The sequence below is a fragment of the Triticum urartu genome, chromosome 2A, assembly GCF_056163025.1.
Source record: "Triticum urartu cultivar PI428250 chromosome 2A, HENAU_Tu73, whole genome shotgun sequence".
In the NCBI taxonomy this organism is placed as follows: Eukaryota; Viridiplantae; Streptophyta; class Magnoliopsida; order Poales; family Poaceae; genus Triticum; species Triticum urartu.
The window spans coordinates 587,570,916-587,595,048 of record NC_141874.1 but is presented as its reverse complement, the minus strand read 5'-3'; the positions used below and the strand labels follow the sequence as shown (position 1 = coordinate 587,595,048).

Sequence of the window (24,133 nt, the reverse complement as noted above, 5' to 3'; positions counted from 1 at the left end):
TAGTTGATCTGCACAAAAATAGAGATTTGAATGTCTCAAGGCCCCTCCTTGTACTACCGATGTACACTGATGTTCATCACTGGCAGAAGGTGTGTCGGGGAGACTTGGGTTGATTTCCAGTATGATGTAATATTTTCTTCTATTTATTAGTGTATGTTTCATCAACTAGTGCCACTATAATCTAATCACGCCTTTTCATTATCTGTGCAAATAGGGTTATTCAGCTGCATTTTGGTGGAACTGCACAAATGTACGGATGGAACCGGCATATATGCAGAGTGCGAGGTGCCAAGTAAAAATTACCGACACCAACCCTGCTCCATCTAAGAATTGTCATCCCCCACCATCAGTGGGATGTGTGGCACTCACTGTGGACGGATCTTTCTCGGCTGCAAATCCTCTAACCAAATACTAGTAGCTTAGACTTAAAAACATAGTAGTAGCTTATATTGGCAGTTTTCTTGGGGTGTACTCTTTTCTGAAAGAAGCACCAATTCTACAGATCTATTTTTAGCACTTAAAAAATGTAGTTTCATAGGAGTATAAAAGTGCAGACAATGTGATTCTCAGAGAAGAAACTGCAAGTTTCAGTTTCAGATAAGAAACTCCAAGTTCAGTTTCAGATAAGAAACTGTAACTTTCAGAGGCAGAGCAATTATATTAACACGGCCTTTTCAAACAGTGTTAACATCATGCTGGAAGTTTTATTCATGGTCAAAACTGGAACTACCAGCCAGTTAACATCATGTTGATCAACATTCATGCATAGCACATCTTCATGTGATGCACAGTCAAAAAGATATGCTATTTTCAAAATGCCCACACAATGCTGAGTGTGCGAAAAAAGAGAAAACGAGGGACGAAGTTTTGGCAAGTGTAGGACGTGGTGTGCGTATATGACAATTGGGACCCACATGCCAATAAAGGAAGAGGCAAAAAATTGGAGATATTTTCTTTGCACAGGTGGAATCGAACCCGGACGGAACAGCTATCGGGTAGTGTCACTCGGCCACTGGGCTAGTTCAGTTGTTTCGTTAGTAATAAGGCACTTCCTCAGGTTGTCGAATCGCGGACAGTCGGGACCCACCAGGTCTATGGTCGTACGCAAGCAAGTGCCTCATCGAAAAAAAATACTTCCTCCTAATGCTATACTGACGTTGGGGCCCACGGGTTTGTCAACATAGTTACATTTTTTAGGTGCTTCAACGTAGTTACTATAGGAGATAAATTCACAAAGAAGCCGGGGAGCTGGCAGGTATCATTTATTATCACTGGGGCAGCAAGTATCAGCTGGGTTTTGGGCTGCCCCGTCTAGGCTTTCTTTTTTAACATGCGCAGCCCACGACCTAGGATTGGAGGTCCATAAGGCTATTTGTATTTTTCTTGAGGGCCATCATGTATCGACCGGCCTATGGACCTCCCATTCGAGGTTTTATTTTTCCTAAAACATCGGCAACCCAATTATGTATTTTTTTTGAAGAAAAGGCAGAGGTTTATTCTATTTTTCTATATAAGAATAGGAGCGCCTGGGCCAACTTATGTTTCCCTTCTAACTATATTATATATATTTAAACTATTTCATATGTTATTATATATTATTGTTATTGTCATCATATATTTAACAGATACTTACATATGTAAGAAAACAATATCCCACATCTTGTTAACTTATAAAAATAATTTCTTAACAATAAAATCCTGGATTTTTTTGGCAACAAAAATCCTGGTCATTGTGTACAAAAGCTTGGTAAGATTTAAGGACCAATGTAATAATAAATAACTTATTATTTAAATATATATATATATAACAAAATGCTCAGCCCCTGTTTATTTTTTGATAACATTGTTGCGCCCACCCCAACATTATAATTAGAATCAGCCCAACAAAATCGTGTATTTCGAGAAAGTGCAAATGGCCTGTAATTTTTTAGGAAAAACATTAATGGGCCGCATGGACGCAACATTATTTATTCACCCAGCCCAATTAATGGACTGTAATTCAAAAAAAGAGATCAAATGGACTGTAAATTCTACCCCTAAAAAAGACTGTAAATTCTGAAAAATGGGTTGAATACGTGCCACATTTTTGGAGGCTGAAATGTGGGCCAATAGGCCGAAGCCAATGCAAGTCGTTGTCAACTTAGTCAACAAATGATTCTGACATCGTTAGTTGTTGGATTTACATCCAACGACCGGCATCCATCTTCAATCTCTCATCTTCTTCGTCCAGCGCCACCGGGACCACCTGCTCCCGCCTCCTGCTGCTAGCAGCTCTGCTTCGCACGCTTCGCTGTGAAGTGCTACTCCACCTTTGGCCAGGCCACCCCTCCACACCTCCTGTTCTTCTCAACCGACTGCCCAACCACACTGCACTAGAACCAGTTAACCCTCGTACACCTCTCCGTCTGTGACTCTACTCCCGCGTCTTCCCATGTCTGGCTTGTTGTTGCCCGGGGCCTCGCCGTCATCCACCACCTTGGATGCGCTCGGCGCGGAGTGGTCAACGTGGTCAACGAATGACACCATCGGAAGTAGACTGTGTGTGGAGAGGCTGACAGTTGGGTCCACGGCCGCATGCAAGGAAATGCCTCCTTATTACGCGTAAAATAATGATTCCTCCACCTGACAGCTGGGACCCACCGGAAGGGCCTCTGTATTTCGCTAAAAAAATGTTCCCACTGCTGACAGGTCGGGAGGGCTTGGACGGAACAGCCGATGGAAACGAGGCCTGGCGTACCGCAGAATAGAGGAAACGGCCTTGTGTTCGACCGGCCATGTTCTAAACGGGATCCTGTTCATTGGGAGGGGTCTGGCGTACCGCAAAACGGAGGAAACGGACCTTCTACGGTCGAAACGGGGGTCCTGTTGATCGGGAGGGGTGTGGCGTACCACAAAATGGAGGAAACAGACTTGTGTTGGAGCGCTACAGTCGAAACGGGGGTTCTGTTCATCGGGAGGGGTGTGGCGTACCGCAAAACGGGACTCCACGAGATACTGTTCATCTCCACCGTTGACCCCCTCCAGCCTCCACGGGCTACTGTTCATCCACCGTCGACCTCCTCCGGCATCCACCAGCGACTGTTCATCCACGGGCTCCTGTTCATCCAGCCTCCACCGCGCGCTACTTCACTGGCTATTTTTCAACCAGCCCTCTCCACGGGCTCCTGTTCAACCACCCTCCACGGGCTACTGTTCATCCTGCCCTCCACCGTCTACTTTTCATCCTGTCCTCCACGGGGTGGTCCTGTTCATCCTGCCCTCCACGGGGTCCTGTTCATCCAGCCCCAACCGGCTCGATCGATCGGGGTACTGTTCATCCAGAGGCAACACCACGGGGTCATGTTCATCCACCCCCATCGGTAACTGTTCATCCAACCACCCCCCCCCCCCCCCCCCGCAACGCTCACTGTTCATCCAGAGGTAGCATCGATCGGCTTCAGTTAGCAGCAGTAGCGAAGGAATCGCTCGATCAGGTTCAGTTAACAGCCGTCGATCGACCGCTCAGGTTCAGTAACGCGTAGCCTGCAGTGCAATCGCTCGGGTTCAGTTAGAGCCCAATGCCTCGCTTGGGTTCAGTTAGAGCCCAACGCCTCGCACACACGCGTGTACGTACGAGAGAAACGCGCATCGCTCGGCCCCGACCACCCACCGTAATCGGGGACTTCCTGATATTTTCCGCGCCCTCGCTTCTACCATGGTTTTTTCCATCATGGACGGCCCAAAGAATGTCATGCAACTGTGTCTCCGGCCCGCCCAGGACAAAAAACCCATTTTCTGTCATGATTTTTTGTCATAGAAGTAGGACCACACCACATCTATGATGATACCGGGTTTTGTCACAATTATCATCATAGAAGTGTCATAAGTATGACAGAAAAGATTTTCATTCGGCCCAAAATGTCACGGATGTGTCTTTTTTTTGTAGTGCAAGTATCTAGGGCAGTTCCACTTCTAGTGACCATTTCCTTTGCAGTAGAAGCACTCAGTTTCAGGCTTGGGTCTAGCTTTGGGCTTCTTCGTGGGAGTGGCAACTTGCTTGCCATTATTCTTGAAGTTCCCTTTCTTTCCCTTGCCCTTTTACTTGAAACTAGTGGTTTTTTCAACCATCAACACTTGATGCTTTTCTTGATTTCTACCTACGCCAATTTCAGCATCACGAAGAGCTTGGGAATCATATCCATTATCCCTTGCATATTATAGTTCATCACGAAGTTCTAGTAACTTGGTGATAGTGACAAGAGAACTCTGTCAATCACTATCTTATCTGAAGATTAACTCCCACTTGATTCAAGTGATTGTAGTACTCAGACAATCTGAGCACATGCTCACTGGTTGAGTTACTCTCCTCCATGTTGTAGGCAAAGTACTTGTCAGAGGTCTCATACCTCTCGACTCGAGCATGAGTCTGAAATACCAATTTCATCTCTTGGAACATCTTATATGCTCTGTGGCATTCAAAACATTTTTGACGTCCCAGTTCTAAGCCGTAAAGCATGGTGCACTAAACTATCAAGTAGTCATCATACCGAGCTTTGTCAAACGTTCATAACGTCTGTATCTGCTCCTGCAATAGGTCCGTCACCTAGCGGTGCATCAAGGACATAATACTTCAGTGCAGCAATGAGGATAACCCTAAGATCACGAAGCTAGTCCGTATCATTGCTACTAACATCTTTCAACTTATTTTTCTCTATGAACATATCAAAATAAACGGGGAGCTACATCGCGAGCTATTGATCTACAACATAGTTATGCAAATACTATTAGGACTAAGTTCATGATAAATTAAAGTTCAATTAATCATATTACTTAAGAACTCCCACTTAGATAGACATCCCTCTAATCATCTAAGTGATCACGTGATCCATATCAACTAAACCATGACCGATCATCACGAGAAATGGAGTAGTTTTCAATGGTGAACATCATTATGTTGATCATATCTACTATATGATTCATGCTCGATCTTTCGGTCTCAGCATTCCAAGGCCATATCTGCATATGCTAGGCTCGTCAAGTTTAACCAGAGTATTTCTGCATGTGCAAAACTGGCTTGCACCCGTTGTATGTGAACGTAGAGCGTATCACACCCGATCATCACGTGGTGTCTCGGCACGACAAACTTTGGCAACGGTGCATACTCAGGGAGAACAGTTGTACCTTGAAATTTAGTGAGAGATCATCTTATAATGCTACCGTCAATCAAGCAGAATAAGATGCATAAAGAATAAACATCACATGCAATCATTATAAGTGAGATGATATGGCCATCATCATCTTGTGAATGTGATCTCCATCTCCAAACCACCGTCATGATCACCATTGTCACCGTCTTGACACCTTAATCTCCATTGAAGCATCATTGTCGTCACGCCAACTATTGCCTCCATGACTATCGCTACCGCTTAGTGATAAAGTAAAGAAATTACATGGCGATTGAATTTCATACAATAAAGCGACAACCATATGGCTCCTACTAGTTGCCGATAACTGTGTTACAAAACATGATCATCTCATACAATAAAATTTAGCATCATGTCTTGACCATATCACATCACAACATGCCCTGCAAAAACAAGTTAGACGTCCTCTACTTTGTTGTTGTAAGTTTTACGTGGTTGCTACGGGCTGAGCAAGAACCGTTCTTACCTACGCATAAAAAAAACCAGAACGCGGTATAGTGATTGCTTTTTGATCTTCAGAAAGAACCATGTTCATTGAATCCGATTCAACTAAAGGTGGAGAAACAGACACCCACTAGTCACCTGTGTGCGAAGCACGTCGATAGAACCAGTCTCGCGTAAGCGTACGCGTAATGTCGGTCTGGGCCGCTTCATCCAACAATGCCACTGAATCAAGAATCAACTAGTGACAGCAAGCAATATGTATATACCCACGCCCACAACTCCTTTGTGTTCAACTCGTGCATATAACATCTACGCATAAACCTGGCTCGGATGCCACTGTTGGGGAACGTAGTAATTTCAAAATTTTCCTACGCACACGCAAGATCATGGTGATGCATAGCAATGAGAGGGGAGAGTATCGTCCACATAGCCTCGTAGACCGTAAGCGGAAGCATTATGACAACGAGGTTGATGTAGTCATACGTCTTCATGATCAAGCGATCCTAGTACCGAATGTACGTCACCAACGCGATCTGCACACGTTCAGCTCGGTGATGTCCCACAAACTCACGATCCAGTAGAGCTTTGAGGGAGAGTTCCATCAGCACGACGGTGTTGATGAAGCTACCGATGCAGGGCTTCGCCTAAGCACCACTACGATATGACCGAGGTGGATTATGGTGGAGGGGGGCACTGCACACGGCTAAAAGATCAATGATCAACTTGTGTGTCTCCATGGGGTGCCCCCCTCCCCGTATATAAAGGAGTGGAGGAGGGGGAGGGCCAGGCCTCTACTATGGCGCGCCCTAGGGAGTCCTACTCCCACCGGGAGTAGGATTCCCCCCCCCCTTCCATGTAGTAGGAGTAGGAAGGAAAGAAAGGGAAAACAAAAGAGAAGGAAGGAGGGGGCGCCGCCCCTCCCCCTAGTCCAATTCAGACTAAGCCTTGGGGGGGCGCAGACTCCCCTCTCTCTTTCCCCTAAAGCCCAATAAGGCCCATATACTCCCCAGCTAATTCCCGTAACTCTCTGGTACTCCAAAAAATACCAGAATCACTCGAAACCTTTCCAATGTCCGAATATAGTCGTCCAATATATCGATCTTTACGTCTCGGCCATTTCTAGACTCCTCGTCATGTCCCCGATCTCGTCTGGGACTCCAAACTACCTTCGGTACATCAAAACACATAAACTCATAATACCGATTGTTAGTGAATGTTAAGCGTGCGGACCCTACGGGTTCGAGAACTATGTAGACATAACCAAGACTCATCTCCGGTCAATAACCAATAGCGGAACCTGGATGCTCATATTGGTTCCTACATATTCTACGAAGATCTTTATAGGTCAAACCACATAACAACATACGTTATTCCCTTTGTCATCGGTATGTTACCTGCCCGAGATTCGATCGTCGGTATCTGAATACCTAGTTCAAACTTGTTATCGACAAGTCTCTTTACTCGTTTCGTAATACATCATCCCACAACTAACTCATTAGTTGCATTGCTTGCAAGGCTTATAGTGATGTGCATTACCGAGAGGGCCCAGAGATACCTCTCCGACAATCGGAGTGACAAATCCTATTCTCGATCTATGCCAACTCAACAAGTACCATCGGAGACACCTGTAGAGCACCTTTATAATCACCCAGTTATGTTGTGACATTTGGTAGCACACAAAGTGTTCCTCTGGTATTCGGGAGTTGCATAATCTCATAGTCATAGGAACATGTATAAGTCATGAAGAAAGCAATAGCAACAAACTAAACGATCATTGTGCTAAGCTAACGGATGGGTCAAGTCAATCACATCTTTCTCTAATGATGTGATCCCGTTAATCAAATTACAACTCATGTCTATGGTTAGGAAACATAACCATCATTGATTCAATGAGCTAGTCAAGTAGAGGCATACTAGTGACAATCGGTTTGTCTATGTATTCACACATGTATTAAGTTTCTGGTTAATACAATTCTAGCATGAATAATTAACATTTATCATGATATAAGGAATATAAATAACAACTTTATTATTGCCTCTAGGGCATATTTCCTTCAGCAACGGCCTCTACTGCCATGGGGTCCTGTTCATCCAACCACCCACTGGGAACTGTTCATCCACCCCCCAACAACACTCACTATTCATTCAGAGGCAGCATCGATCGGCTTCAGTTAGTAGCAGTAGCGAAGGAATCACTCAGGTTCAGTTAACAGCAAGGGATCGATCGCTCGGGTTCAGTAATGTAGCTAGTGCAATCGCTCAGGTTCAGTTAGAGTCCAATGCCTCGCTCAAGTTCAGTTAGAGCACAATGCCTCGCGCACACACACGCGTACATATGAGATAAACACGCATCGCTCGGCCCCCGACCACCCACCGTAACCAGGAACTCCCCCGATATTTTCCTCGCCCTCGCTTCTACCACAGTTTTTTTCTTCATGGACGACCCAAAGAATGTCATGCAGCTGCATCTCAGGCCTGCCCAAGATGAAAAGGCCATTTTCTGTCATGATTTTTTGTCAGAGGTAGGAGCCAACCACATCTATGATGATACTGGATTTTGTCACAATTATTGTCATAGAAGTGTCATAAGCATGACAGATTTTTTTTCGTTCTGCCCAAAATGTCACGGATGTCTCTTTTTTGTAGTGATTAAAGAACCAGAATGTGCGTACAAAGTCAAGCAACCGGATGCCTCTTCTAACACACATAAAATAGATACATCATCTGCTACCATGCCTCATTCAAAGAAGAGATGCCTATAGAACAAAAACTGGATCACTGACCTTGATGCTTTTTCCATGTGGAAAGTGCCATTATGGAGATACTTATAAAGAAAAACATTAAGAACAAATGGCCTTCAAAAGAGTTCAAATAGTTTCCTAAAAAGTAATTTGAACAACAAAGTGGCAAGACAAATGTACAACAGTGGAGACCCACGACAGCCTCAAATACATGTATTGTGACAACTAACCAATATACAACAGAAACGTGCTTAGCAGAGTGAGGGATACAACTGGAAAATATATATTATGTGTAACATTACTAACTGATCTCACTACCATAGAGTATAATGAACAACCATATGTTAAGGATGTTTTCGGTCATACAAACCGCATTTCTGATCCCTTTTCCATTATATCTAAATAATATCTAACGGAATTTTATGTTCTTTAGAGAACCCAACGTCAAATGGTGTACCATTATCAAGAAAATTCAGATGAAGGACTGCCAATTCGGTACAACATGTGTTTAATCTTATCCAAGTGTTTAAACCCCCTAAAGCGATCTCATACTGATTCTGTATCTTGAAATATCATTCTGGATGGGAAAGGAAAAAACAATGCATTAACCAAGGACCCTAGTAACATTTTAATTTATATTGAGAGCACTACGATATATATTCTCATGTGGCAGCAATATAGAACATCATTCCTATATAGTAGTTGTAGGCATCTTTTTTGCTTTTGATACATGGATATTCTGATTTCATGATTCTTTGCAAATCTCCAGTAGTTGTAGGAATCTTCTTTGCTTTTGAATTAAAAAAAGGAGAGTTAGCCAAGACAATACATCAAGTTTTGCAGCATAGCAATCCAAAGAAATCAGTAATACCTATCTCAGTCAAAGCCTTGTTTGGAAATACATTACGAGTGCTCTCACCTTGTTCACGAGCGAGCATGAAAAAAGTTTGGTATATGCTCATGCAAATGGAATAAAACTGGCTTGATAGAACAAACAAACAAACCTATTATACTCCATGGATATACTATATATTATTGCTTTTCAGAGCCAAAATGATCGAAAGTAATGAAATAACACGAAAGTAAATCAATGGCATGATTTGACACCAGAAAGATATAAAATCATTATACGAAAAGTGCCACACCATATGTTTATTCAAGACAGAATAATCATGAGAAATGCATAATGAAGAAAGTAATTTCTTACAAAAACAACAGCCAGCTGAGCTGTGGACCATTCATGCTCCTCCAACTTGTAATAACACACTCAAGTTAGCACACACATTATTTTCTGTGTAAAAAAAAGACTTCCCTAAAGATGCAGTGGATATAAGCTCACATTTCTGGACATAATATGATTTAACAGAAACAAAATCCATTGGATTTGTGGCACCAGTTTGATGACAACATGTAAGATAGAAACGCACCAAGCGGCCTGCTTGGTAAGGTACCAACAAGAAATTACAATCAAAGAAATGCATATGGAACTATGGCTACTGTTTGTATTTCAGAAAGTTCTAAAGTAGCACAGCTTAAGACTTTTACAACAGTTAAAGAAAATATAACTGCCAAACTGAATTAGAGCCCATACAGCTACGATATGACAATAGCTCAGAGCCATGTTTCACTTAATTATCTTGTTAACAAAATTAGTGCAGGACTTATGGAGCATTTAGAAAGAATCCAAGAACAAAAGCACAAGGTACTTGGAAAGTTGGAATATAATACAACATATGTGTGAAAGTATTATATGTACTTAGTAGAAAAATACTCGTGAAAGTACACTGTTCCAACATCGAACGATAAATTTGACGAACTTGATGACAATCTGAAGCTGAAATCCTACCTTCAGGACATATATGCATTTTTTTATGGAACGCATTGAGGCATAACTACCCTGCCAGGAAAGAAACTCACACAATCAGGATCATTATACACTAAGAGGAAGGACTAAAGCAAAAAATGTAGTCAAATAAAAATATTAACACACAAAGCTCAATCAGCACCAAGAAGGGGTTAGCAAAAGATGTACAGCTGAACTGAACTGAATGTTTTTGGGGCTTTTCCATGAACTGCAAGCTATTCTTTTATTCGCCTGAGAATATTACAGTGATGTTGTCTACACAACACGGATTACTCTTCCACCCTGATCAGCTCCTACATTACAATGAGCTAAATGGCACAAATACATCTATTTAACTATTACACCACTTCGAGTAAAACGGAAGGATGGCTCATTAACCAATCAATGCAGGAAACTACTATCACAATATATTGAAAATCATCACCAGGCTGAATCTGTATTATTGTTTGGACTATACAAAACGAGAAACATGGTCTGGTCTACTGTAATTCAACGACTGGGATTCCAACCATTGTGTGGGATGAATGATACAATTTTGGTAGGCAAGACTTTAGGTTTTTTTCAAACCGGGCTATACCCCTTTCCATTGCAAATGAACGGAAATACAAAAGGTTTGGAAACATGTCAGGAGAAGAGGGAAAGAGGTAGAGCGAGTACGAGCACTGCCAGGAAACCCACTGCATTCGCCCGCCATCTGAACGAATGCCGTGGGGTGAAAACCTGGGCAGCACCAAAATATCACAGCATACATGTGAACTACTACAGACAAGGACATGAGACACCCACAAAAGAACCAGAACACCAACACAGGATCATAGGGTCACCCAGCTCCAGTCACCAGGCGTCTTGCATATTTATTCTCCCCCGATCGGCACACTCGCATCATTGCACATCCCCATCAAGCGCATCATGCTCGACCTGATCATCTCGGCACCGCGTCGCAGCTCCTTGGCACCTTCCTCCTACTACAGCCCTGCCCAATACAACAGAAAGAACACATGGAGAAAACTATTTCAAAGGGCATTTTGATTAGCTTCTTTTCGAAAGTAGCTCGATTTCAAGCTAGCCAAATGGCCCAGCAAGTAGCAGCCAGGCCCACAGTATAGTACTTTTGTCCATCAGGGACAAAAGCATGACACCAAGCAAAATATTGCCAGTAGCTATTCGGGCACATTTCAGTACCCAGCACCATCCCAACGCATCTCCAGACCACCCTGGCCACAGGACAGGTGAAGAACAGATGTTTGGAGGTTTCCAACTCATTGCAAAAAGAGCAAGTGGGATTCCCAGGCCATTTCCTCATTCTCATGACTTGCCTAGTGAGCACTGCATCCTGTGACAACTGCCACAGAAAAATCTTGATTTTGAGTGGGATTTTAGCTTTCCAAATGCATCTATAATGGCATCCACTAAGAGGGCTCTCTAGCCACTTATACACAGATTTAGTAGAGAATTTACCATTACTATTAAGCCCCCAGTAGACCCGGTCCCCACCCTGACTCAGCTGAATGCTATTAATCGTATTACTCATTTCTTCCCATTGACATGATAACTCAGGCATGAGCCTCCTCCTGAAAAAGGTATGGACGTCGACAGAACTGAACCTATCAACGGTGCAATCCTGATCATTACATATCTCAAAGAGTAATGGATATAGAGTCTAAAAAGGACTCGGCCCCTTTATGGAATCTTTCCAGATTTTGACGAGGTCACCAGATTCTAGATGGATCTTCCTGCCAACTAAGTAAATATCTTTTACTTTTAGTAAGGGTCTCCAACATGGGGAATCAGAAAACCTGGGCTTAACCGAGGCCAAAGATTTGTTTGTCAGGTAGCGTGCATGACGAATATCTTGCCACATCCCCGTTTGGGTCTCTAGTTTCCACCACCATTTGACCATCAAACTAACATTCTGTTTGTGGAGGTACTTAACCCCCAAACCACCTTTATCTCTGGATCTGTAGATCCTGTTCCATCTAACAAGATGATACCTCCTCTTCTTGTTGCACCCTTGCCAAAAGAACTTTCGTCTATGTTTGTCGAGGCGCTCAATGAAAGTTTTGTTCATAAGCCACATAGAAATATGGTACAAGGATATTTGGGTGACTACCGAATCTAGCAAGGTGAGCCTCCCCCCCCCCCCCCCCCCATCAAGGCTGCATTACCGATCCACGCTTCAAATCTTTTCAGATACTTGATAATGATAAATTCCTAGTCTGAGTTTCTGAGATTGGTGTAGCTAACAGGCATCCCCAAGTACTTAATAGGGAAGCTGCCCACCTCACAGTTAAACAGGTCCGCATACATATTCACCACATTTTCATCACCCCCACAGTAAGAATCTCACTTTTTTGAAAATTCACCTTAAGCCCCGACATCAATTCAAACATGTAAAGAAGCATCTTCAAGTTGACTGCTTTGTCAATGTCATCTTGAAGTTAACACCTTAGTTAACATGACGAATAGGGAGCTGGAGAAAAAAATAGTAACTTTAGAAAAACTGAAAAAGACCTCCACACCAAAAATAACCTCTCCAACCTATTGCAAACAATATTGATTTGATATGAACTGAAACAAAAACAGGAATCAAGAGAGGCCAAGAAGTGCATACCGGATCATGCTTAAACTCCATCAAGGGTTCGATCCTAAGTCACGCCTGCTAAACGTCATGCACACACAAACATACAAAAAAATCAAGCTAAGAAGGACGACGTGGTTGATTTAGTCTAGCTGAAATTGACGCACCAAAAATGGCACACGCCAAATTGAGCAATATTTCTACTACTGCATAATGCAAGGTTTAATATAAATGGACCAGATTTATTTAAGCCCTGTCATGCAAATCACATAGGTCCAGTAGACGTTTATAGAGAAAAATATTTGATTCTTCTAAAAAGAAAAATATTTGATATGTGTACATGTAAGGTCACCTCATTTCTGAAAGCACAAACCCACCCTAACTTTCACATGAACAAAATGCAGATTTTCTCTTCCATGAAGATATTACATGACTCGGCATCTTCTTGTAGGAAAGAAGGAAAGTAAAGAAAGAAGAAAATAGCACAGGAAATTGCTCACAAGACTACACTCACCTTCAAATGATCTGAAACAAGAAAAAAAATTGCAAGAGGCGTGAAGGGGGAGAAGGATTGAGAGCAGCTCACCTTGACATCATCCGAGCTCCTCCCATGCGCACCATCTTCAGTCGTCGGGACTTCACCTTCCCTGCCGCTCCATGAGGATTCTTCTCCTTCCCTATCACCAGCCTCTCCTCCACCCCATGAAGCGTCCGCCGCCTGGGTCGCCGGCCTCGCTGCTCCACCCCACACCGCTGGCCTCTTAGCCCTCCCCTACTCCTTCACCCCCAAAGGCGCCATCTAGCCGAGGAGGGGGTGTTGAAGAAGAACGTCAAGATGGAAGATGGGGCGAGGCGTGCCAATAGGAAGGAGGAACGTCGCAGAAGAGAGAGAGAGTAGGAGAAGAACAGCGGTGCGGCGGCGGACAAGGGAGGGACGTGGTTGCTGTGATTCGAGGCTACCCACGACGGGCCGCACGATGCACGCCGTGCGAGGACGGGCCACACGACGCGTTGTACTTTCCCATTGGCGTCCAGGCCAGGCGCCATACTTTCGCTCTCACCACGACCCTGACAAAACGGCATCCAGGGCAGCCGACGAGCGGGACCAGGAGCAGCGCCGGGCCACCTGTCATCGCGGAAGGCCAAAGGTGGGTGTAGAAATCGAGTGCACATGCACTGGCCAGCCCCTCCGCACAGCTGCTGCCCACAACGCACGACACGGGCAGCATGCCAGGAGCGTCCCGCCAAGAGCAGTTGACCCCAAAAAACTCTGGCCAACACCTGCACTATGGGACATGCACTGATGCAACCGATGAACGGGACCAAGGTAGCACTGGCCCACCAGTCAGTAGCCGCGGCGTAGACACCGGGTGCATAAGTGTTGGCTCACGCCGGACGACACGGACTCCGCGTGATGGGACACGCGGCGCTGCAGGACTGGGTGACCCGAGTAAATCAGACCCCGTGACGCTCGCGCATGTAGTGCGGCAGGATCGGTCGCCTAGGCACCAAAAAAAGGCTCACCCAGCCAATTGGTTGAGAGGCCGAGCCCACAGGTCATGGCCTGCATGAACTCACCCCGTGGTCAAAGCAAAAATGATCGAAGATCCAACGTCAACCAATGAAAAAATCTGTTGTTTGACCGCCATCCAATGGCCTAAATCGAAACAAAACGAGGGACAACCGAGGAGACAAGTTGGCTAGCCTCATTATCTCTACTATTAAAGTAGAATCGAACGTCGTGATGGTTCGACCTTCCTGAGGGTTCGACCTCCCTGCTCTCTCCTACGATCCCACCTCTCGCTACTTCCACCCGTCCTTCAACCGCCCCCATGCAGGAGTAATGAAAAAAAAGAGAAACCAGTACCAATCCTCCGTTCCACCGTTGGAAAAAAAGAATAAAAAGGATCCCACGACCCACGAACACATGTCCTCATCTCCCACGCGGCCACACCCTCATCTCCCTGAACCCGCCTCGATCATCTCTCTCATCTCCACCTCGTCTTCCCGCATGCCACAACTTCTCCCCACCTCGTCTCCCTGCACACCACAATGCCTCCATGGTCGCCGGCCATCAAGCTGGCCTCCGACCTCCACTACGTGACCTCCCAACATCGCTGCTCGCATATAACAGCCACAGGTCGGCGCCCTCCTGACCATCCAAGCTACCTTCGGCTGCCTCTTCTTGCCAGCAAGAGAGCCTTCTGAGCGCTGCTCCCTGTTGATCTTCGTCCCACTACCAAGGTACGTTGCCGCCCTCCAATCTGGCACCGCTCTCCTCCTGTCCTCCAGCGCCCTAAAGCTCAAGTCCTGCAGCCATGTCAGCCTCCACGGCTAGGCCGTAGCCAATGTCGTCACCAACATCCTCCTAGAGTCGGCGCCACACTCGAATTAGGGGATCATTAACGGTGAGCCGGTCGGTTTTTTGGCCGTTAGTTCGCTATTTTTCTCTCTGGTGTTGATATTTTAAACCACAAACTAAGATTTGCTACTTACACATGCTTCACCAACTTCATGCGATGCGTATTACAAGTGTGGAAAGGCTGGTCTGTGGTTGCCCTGTTGCAATTTCCGGTTCTGGTGGTGCCTTCTCCAACAATGTAAGTCCTCTTCTACTTTGGGCTCATAGAACAATGGACGATATTGATAGCACGTGCTTCTGAACTTTTTTTGCAGGGAAGGTGCTTCTGAACTCAACTGATCTGATACATGCAGGTTGTACATGTTTGGCCAAATGAGCTTGCCACCTGTTGCTTATGTACGTGCTCTCACTGACGCCACTTGCAATCATGCTACTGCATGTTCAGCAATGCGATTTACTTCCGTTTTATTGTCTACCCTACATGTTGTTTATACATCAGCAAAGAACACATGCTTCAATGATGCACTGGTGGTTGTCGGTGTCAAAACCGGCGGATCTCGGGTAGGGGGTCCTGAACTGTGCGTCTAGGCCGGATGGTAATAGGAGGCAAGGGACACGAAGTTTTACCCAGGTTCGGGCCCTCTTGATGGAGGTAAAACCCTACGTCCTGCTTGATTAATATTGATGATATGGGTAGTACAAGAGTAGATCTACCACGAGATCAGAGAGGCTAAACCCTAGAAGCTAGCCTATGGTATGATTGTTGTTCTGTATGTTGTCCTACGGACTAAAACCCTCCGGTTTATATAGACACCGGAGAGGGTTAGGGTTACACAAAGTCGATTACAATGGTAGGAGATCTACATATCCGTATCGCCAAGCTTGCCCTCCACGCCAAGGAAAGTCCCTTCCAGACACGGGACGAAGTCTTCAATCTTGTATCTTCATAGTCCAGGAGTCCGGCTGAAGGTATAGTCCAGCCATCCGAACACCCCCTAATCCAGGACTCCCTCAGTAGCCCCTGAACCAGGCTTCAATGACGATGAGTCCGGCGCGCAGATTGTCTTCGGCATTGCAAGGCGGGTTCCTCCTCCAAGTACTTCATAGAAGATTTCGAACACAAAGATAGTGTCCGGCTTTGCAAAATAAGTTTCCACATATCACCATAGAGAGAATAATATTTACACAAATCTAATCTGCTGACGTATTCCGTAGTGTGACACACCACGGCCAAGCCTTTATCCGAGTCATTTTATTATCCCACCTCAGCGCGTCATGCGAGGCGGTTTCCTTGGCACGTCTTGTTAAAGCATAGATCGTGTCCCCTTATTCCGGGATTCTCATCAATACGGGCGTGGGTAACCCAACCGCGCCATTGATTACGGCGCTTGGAGATAAGTGAGTTTTACCAGGCTGGTGGGGACACGTAGTTGCATCCACCCATATAAGGGGATAAGGATCCACCTTTTCACCTACGCCTCATTCCTCCTCTGCCTATCCATTCTCGCGCACTCGAGCTCCAGCGCCCAAGTCCGCACTCCCCACCTCAACCTTCTCCAGCCATGTCTGGAGCGGGAGGCAAGTGGATGGTCTCCTCCGTCACGGATGGACACATCAAAAGACTAAGGAAGGCCGGATACTTGTCTAACGACGTTGCACACCGGCTTCCTGAAGAGGAGCAGCTCATCCCCACCCCTAGGCCCCATGAGAGGGTGGTGTTCCTCCCCATTTCCTCCGCGGACTGGGCTTCCCTCTTCACCCATTTGTCTGGGGGCTCATGTTCTACTATGGCCTGGATTTCCACGATCTGGCCCCGAACTTTGTCCTCAACATCTCGGCGTTTATAGTCGTGTGCGAGGCTTTCCTCTACATCCGCCCCCATTTCGGCCTATGGCTCAAGACTTTGAATGTCAAGCCGAAGGTGGTGCGCGGCAACCAGGCGGAGTGCGGAGGCGCCATGGTGGGCAAGATGCCCAACGTCTTATGGCTCGAGGGCTCCTTTGTGGAGACCCTGAAGGGGTGGCAATCGGGGTGGTTTTACATCACCGAGCCGCGAGACCCTGAATGGGTCGCAGCCCCCGAGTTCCGATCCGGACCCCCTACGCGGCTCACCTCCTGGAAGGAGACGGGCCCGTCATGGGGTAAAAAAGGAGAGCTGACTGGACTCCAAACATGCGTCCAAACCCTGGTGGACAAGAAGCTCAAACTCGTCAACGTAGTCCAGGTTATGCTCATCCGCCGGATCCTCCCGTGTCAACAACGGGCTTTCAACATGTGGGAGTTCAACCCGGCGCGGCACCGAACTCTGAGCAGGCTCTTCGACACGACGTACGAAGATGCCTGGATGGTGCTTTTCAAGGGTGCCGAGGCCCCCGCATCCGCTACCGAGGATCGCAGATTCAGTATGCAGCGTCACGCTCATGCGGTAAGCTATTTTTACCTTTTACAGGGTATTAGTTTTTCATAGTTTGATTCCATGCGGGATCTAAGCTCCCTTACCTTTGACAGGATTGGCAGGAGACGTCCGGACAGATCAACTGTCCGGCTCCTTTGCCCGAAGGCCCAGCAGAAGCTCGTTTGGCGAAGCTGCTGGTTCCGGCACCCCATGTGGTGCCGGAGAAGAAGGCCAAGAAGAAGGCCACGGGGACTCGAAAGAGTGCCCGGCGCCTAGAGGTGTCGGATCCCTCATCTGACGACTCCAAGACGCACTCCTCCCATGAAGACGAGGAGGAGGAGGAAGAGACTCCTCCCCCTCCAGCGGGGGAAGGGAAGAAAAGGAAGGCCGCCCCAACTAGGGAGGCCGAAGGGTCCAGGAAGGGGAAAACCCTTCCTCCGGACTACTCCACTGACGCCGACGACGGCGGAGAGGAGTGGCCGCTCAGGGCCAAGCCCCTGGCTAAATCGTAAGTATCCGGATACCAGAGTATTTCATAGTATTCCTTTATTGCACAGCTTTCCCTTATGTCGAATATGTTTATGCAGCCCACCTAAAGACCGGCTCGACACGTCGTCGAGCGATTCACTGGACTCGTCGGATGTGAATTCGCTTCCGACGGCTTCCTCCCCCCGCCTTACGGACGACACCGAAGTGTTGTCCCAACAGGTTCCAAGCCGGGAGGAGGTGGTCCTGGAGGCGCCGCAAGGCGACCTCCCGGACTCCAGGAGTAAAGGGGATAGAACCCCCCAGGGCTCCAAGTCCGGCCCTAGGCCGGACACCGCTCCGGAACCTTCAAAGGTTCCAGAGTCCGGCGGGAGACCTCCTTCCAAGAGGAGCAAGCCCACCGTGCCGGTGACCCCCATCCAACCGGAGGCGCCGAACAATCTGTTGGAGGTGCTCAAAGGCACCTCCATCGACGAGGAGCACCGTTACCATTATGAGTGCGGTGGTCCAGAAGGTTCAGTCCGCCAAGAGCGGACTGACTGAAGCTTGTACTAGCCTTTTAACAGGCTTTGAGGTAAGTAAAGAATGTGTAAATAATATTACCGCATAGACAGTATCCCCTGATGCTCTGTTTGGCGTTCGGGAAGAAAAGCCGAATAGAGGATCAAAATGAAATTCGCAGGAGTCTAACAAAAAGGAGTCAATATGCGTATGCAGGCTTCTCTGCTGGCGTCCGCCGTACTGACTGCGGAAGTGGACACGCTAAAGCAAAACCTCGAGTAGTCTGAGCAAGAGCTCGGGCGTGCCAAGAAGCAGCTCGAGGAGAAGGAAGGTAAGAAATACCTTGTTTTAAATATATATAAAAAAGTGCAATTGCAAAAAATGACAGGATCATCTTGGCTATTGTAGGGGCCACGTCTGAGGTGGCGACCCTTAAGCAAGCGCTGGTCGAGGCCGAGAAGAGGGCGGCCACGGAGCGCACCGAGCGGGAGAAGTGTGAGGCCAAGGTTGGCAAGGTGCGGCAAGAGCTCCAGGCTCTCATGGAAAAACATGAGAGTTTGGAGCTTGACTCAAAGACGCGGGCGTCCAAGCTTGCGGTGGCTATTGAAAATGCCAAGTCTGCCAAGGCTGAATCCCAGAAGACCCTCCAGGAGTTGGATGAGGTGAAAAAGATAGCGGCAGGTAAGGCATTCTTTATGCAAAGCAAACACATAAACGTAAGTTACTTGTTACTTACCCGAATCCGGAGCTCTCCAGGAGCATTCGCAGATCTTCCCCGTAGCGTGTCCGATGCCACCGCATTCTATCGAGCCGAGGAGGGCAGCTCAACAGAGAAGGTGTTCTGGTCTCAGTATGCTGAGGCCGGACACCCCGTGCCCCTGAACGACCAGCTGAAGCAACTGGTCGAGCTCCACAAGGAGGCCGAACAGGCCATGAAGGGCCTAATAGTTCGGCTGTGGCCTGGAGAGGCTCTGCCTGGGAGCTATTTCGGTCTGGTGCGGCGGCTGGTGGGGGCCTGTCCAAGGCTCGAAGTCATCAAGCGCTCCGTCTGCATTGAAGGTGCCCGTAGGGCCCTTGCCCGTGCTAAGGTGCACCGGGGCAAGCTGGATGCTGAGAAGTTTGTGAAGGACGGGCCACCACTGGGGAAGGAGCATCGCAAGCCCGAGAATTATTATAAGGATGTTCTAAGGGGTGCCTGCCTTATGGTGGATGAGTGTCCCAGGGATGTAATTTTTGAGTAAAACTTGCTCGTTTTGTCCTGTGCACTGAAAACTTGTTCATATGCGCTAAGAAATGCTGTTGGAATTTAAAATATTACCTTATGTGCGGTTGTTTATCAATTCTGAGAGATGGCGAGTCGTCGGCTTCTGCCCCCGTGCCGCTAGTGCTAGGGTGTTCGGGGATAAACCTGAGCGCTCTTTTTCCCACGTTTCGGTCCTTCGAGGGAGGCGCTCAGCACAATGAACAAGGCAATCGGACCATAATGCTTGAACACTCTCACTTAGCCATAGAATTTTATAATTTTAAATTTCGGCGAAGCCCCTGGTATTCGGAAGACCGAGTCCGGGGCGCTATCCACGCCTTGGCCGGACAGAGCCGACTCCTCGCTCTAAGCGGCATAAGTCTTTAAGGACTCGAAAAACCTCTCGAACAGCGACCAGATCTAGCTTCATCATGACAGTCAGTTTTAGATTTCTCTACTTAGGTGCTCGACCAAGCTCAACTGGGGCACAATCGCAGTAGTTCTCCTAGTGCTACCTTAGCTGATATAGCGGAACGTAAGGCACCAAAACATAGGAGCCGGGCAAACCCAACTATTGACCCAAGACATGATTCGGAGCCGATGCATATAATGCTATAAGTTCGGGGTGCCGCACTTGTTGAAGTGTTCGGACTTCTCACACCATATTGAGGGGTACTAAAGCCCCTGGCGTATTTTGGCCGTACCAAAGTGTACGGGTGCAACATGTCGTTAAGGAACATATATTTGTAAAAAAAGGTAATGCAAAAGTAGACAAAAGCTATGCATTGTTTATTAAAAAGGGCTACGATCAAAGCAGAACGATATAAATAATGCGATAAGCAAAAGGTTGGACTATTTAACATGTCCGTTCCAGGGGCAGGCTGCGGAATGGTATGCGAAATAGGTATACTGCTCATGATAGAGACCACCTGGGAGTTCCGTAATGCGGCATGGCTTGTCTGCTTCCCTGGTTCTTGCATCGTTTGTGCGGCAATTGAACTGCCGAACAGGCCTTCCGAAGAATGGAGTCCTGAAAGTAAGAGAAAATTAAAAAATCGGCAGCCCTTGGTGCGGTTTAAGCCGTGTTTCGGGCGTGCCGTGATGGTGCCCCTCCCCCTGTACCCATGGTATTTCTAGAGCATAGTTATGTACGCGAAGCACTGGCGTCGCATTTTTGCGAGGGCTGGGGTTGGTGCCGCATTGCTACGCCTACTCGGAACGTGCCAGGCGGTCTTGTTGTAGGTTACTCCGGGCGCGCTTGACGGTGTCCGGACGTTTAATGGCCGGACTAGAGAACTGCCTAGAGAGGCTGCTTTGTACTTCCGCTGCAAGGGCCGCCGTGTGCTCCTCTGTTCGGAGGGAGCGTTCGGTGTTTCCATTGACCGTAATTACTCCTCGAGGGCCTGGCATCTTGAGCTTAAGGTATGCGTAGTGCGGTACCCCATTGAACTTGGCGAATGCGGTTTGTCCGAGCAGTGCGTGATAGCCACTACGGAATGGGACTATGTCGAAGATTAACTCCTCGCTTCGGAAATTATCCGGAGATCCGAAGACCACTTCAAGTGTGACTGAGCCTGTACAGTTGGCCTCTACACCTGGTATTACGCCTTTAAATGTCGTTTTGGTGGGCTTAATCCTCGAGGGATCTATGCCCATTTTCCGCACTGTATCCTGGTAAAGCAGGTTCAGGCTACTGCCGCCGTCCATAAGGACTCTAGTGAGATGAAATCCGTCAATAATTGGGTCTAGAACTAATGCGGCGAATCCGCCATGACGGGTGCTAGTGGGATGGTCCCTTCGATCAAAGGTGATCGGGCAGGAGGACCATGGGTTGAACTTTGGGGCGACTGGCTCTATCGCGTATACGTCCCTTAACGCGCGCTTCCGCTCCCTCTTGGGGATGTGGGTTGCGTATATCATGTTCACCGTCCGCACTTGTGGGGGAAAACCCTTCTGTCCACTATTGTTCGGCGGTCGGGGCTCTTCGTCGTCATCGCTATGCAGCCCCTTGTCTGTATTTTCGGCATTTAACTTGCCTGCCTGCTTGAACACCCAACAATCCCTGTTGGTGTGATTGGCCAGCTTTTCGGGGGTGCCATGTATCTGGCACAAGCGGTCAAGTATTCGGTCCAAACTAGACGGGCCCCTAGGATTTCTTTTGAATGGCTTTTTCCGCTGACCGGGTTTATAGCCTCTGAATCCGGCATCAACTGTCGTATCCTCGGCGTTGTCGCCGTTAATGCGGCGCTTCTGCTTGTTGCAATGCGACCTGCCATTACTATCCTTGGTATCCGAATTACCAGGGTTCTTGGTCATGTTGCTGCTACGAGCAAGCCAGCTGTCTTCTCCCGCGCAAAAGCGGGTCATGAGTGTCGTGAGTGCTGCCATAGATTTCGGCTTTTCCTTTCCAAGGTGCCGGGAAAGCCACTCGTCACGGATATTGTGCTTGAAGGCTGCTAGGGCCTCAGCGTCCGGACAGTCGACTATTTGATTTTTCTTTGGTAGGAACCGTGTCCAGAATTGCCTGGCCGATTCCTCTGGCTGCTGAATTACGTGACTTAGGTCATCGGCGTATGGGGGTCACACATAAGTGCCCTGGAAATTGTCGAGGAATGCGGCTTCCAGGTCCTCCCAACAACTGATTGATCCTGTTGGCAAGCTGTTAAGCCAATGCCGAGCTGGTCCTTTAAGCTTGAGTGGGAGGTATTTGATGGCGTGGAAATCATCGCCGCGGGCCATGTGGATATGAAGGAGATAATCCTCGATCCATACCGCAGGATCTGTTGTGCCATCATATGATTCGATGTTTACGGGTTTGAAACCCTCAGGGATTTGATGATCCATTACTTCGTCTGTGAAGCATAGTGGGTGTGCGGCGCCTCTGTACTGGGCTATATCACGACGTAGCTCCAATGAGCTTTGTCTACTGTGTTCGGCCCTACCGGATTTGTGTCCGGCGTGACGGTTACCGTCTCGAGTCGTGGGGCGCCCACGCGATCCGTAGATCGATCTTGTTTGCCTTGCCTTGTCCTCTAATATATCTCGCAGGTCAGGCGCATTTTCCTATGCCTTGGTACGGGGTGCGGCTTGAGTGGAGGGCCGAGAGGCCTCTCTGTCGCGGCCACGGGGTGGCCGATCGGCCATATCAAGTGCTGGTGATGTAGGTTTAAGTGCTTCCTCCTCTAATAGGGGTAGCAACCTGCGCTTTGGGTAGCTCTTGGAGGGGCGTTCGAGTTTATGCTCTTCGGCCGCAAGGACTTCAGTCCATCTGTCGACTAGCAAATCTTGATCAACTCTAAGTTGTTGCTGTTTTTTCTTGAGGCTTCTTGTCATGGCCATAAGCCTGCGTTGAAAACGCTGTTGTTCGGCAGGATCCTCTGGCACGACGAATTCGTCGTCGTCGAGGCTTGCCTCGTCTTCGGAGGGAGGCGTATGATTATCGTCCTCGACCTCTCTGTCTGCTGCTCTTTCATGAGGGCTGGTTTCTCCATCCTCCTGTGCTGAATCTTGCTGGAGGGGGTTTTCTTCGGCACTCTCCGGAGTATTATTATCTCCCGTGCTGGAATCACCGTATTTGTTTTGGCAGGATTTTGAGCGGCGCCGCTGACGCCGGCACTTAGGCTGTTTCTTGGAGGGGTCATCCTCCGCTGTTCCATCGCCTTCTCCTTCTTTTGGGGTGTCCACCATGTATATGTCATATGACGAGGTGGCTTTCCAGGGCCCAATAGGCGCTGGTTCTTCATCGTCTCCTTCATCGGCGTCCATACCGTCGATGTCTTCGGAGTCGAAGTAGAGCATGTCGATTATATCATCGACAGTGGCTACAAAGTGGGTGGTGGGTGGGCTTTGAATTTCTTCATCATCCGTATCCCAACCTTGCTGACCGTAGTCCGGCCAGGGCTCTCCTGATAAAGAGAGAGACTTCAGTGTCTTCAGAATATCGTTGAAAGGCGATTGCTGAAAGATGTCCGCGGCACTAAACTCCATGATCGGCGCCCAATAGGATTCGATTGGCACGGACGCGGAGGGTTTGGAGTCCGTCTCCTTGGAGTCACGAGTCTCGCGGGGTGCGGGGCTGGTGTTCAGCTCGATCGTCGTTGGGATCGCAGCCCCCGAGGCGGCGTCCAACCGCCTGTCCTTGATCGGCGCAGTTGGCTCCGAATTAAGGGTCGAAGCCGATGTGGGTGCGGCCTCCAGGGCACTGTCCGGCGGTAGAGCTAGATCATGCTCGTCGTGACAGTGCGGCACGCTCGGCAGTGGCTCGAATCCATCGAAGATCAAGTCCCCGCGGATGTCAGCCGTGTAGTTTAAACTTCCAAATCTGACCTGACGGCCA

General features: G+C 47.8%; 1 long non-coding RNA gene across 2 annotated transcripts; it reads right to left on the bottom strand.

Moving 5' to 3' along the window:
- Nucleotides 1-10,617: 10,617 nt before the first annotated feature.
- Nucleotides 10,618-13,988, bottom strand: LOC125538949 (uncharacterized). 2 transcript variants are annotated; one of them, XR_007296555.1, is made up of 3 exons: nt 13,397-13,816; nt 12,844-12,888; nt 10,618-11,205 (listed from the first exon to the last, which is right to left on the bottom strand). It is a non-coding gene; the product is annotated as an uncharacterized LOC125538949 (long non-coding RNA). The 2 variants fall into 2 exon arrangements; XR_015616993.1 differs by lacking the exon at nt 12,844-12,888 and having other exon boundaries at nt 10,643-11,205; nt 13,397-13,988.
- Nucleotides 13,989-24,133: the final 10,145 nt, after the last annotated feature.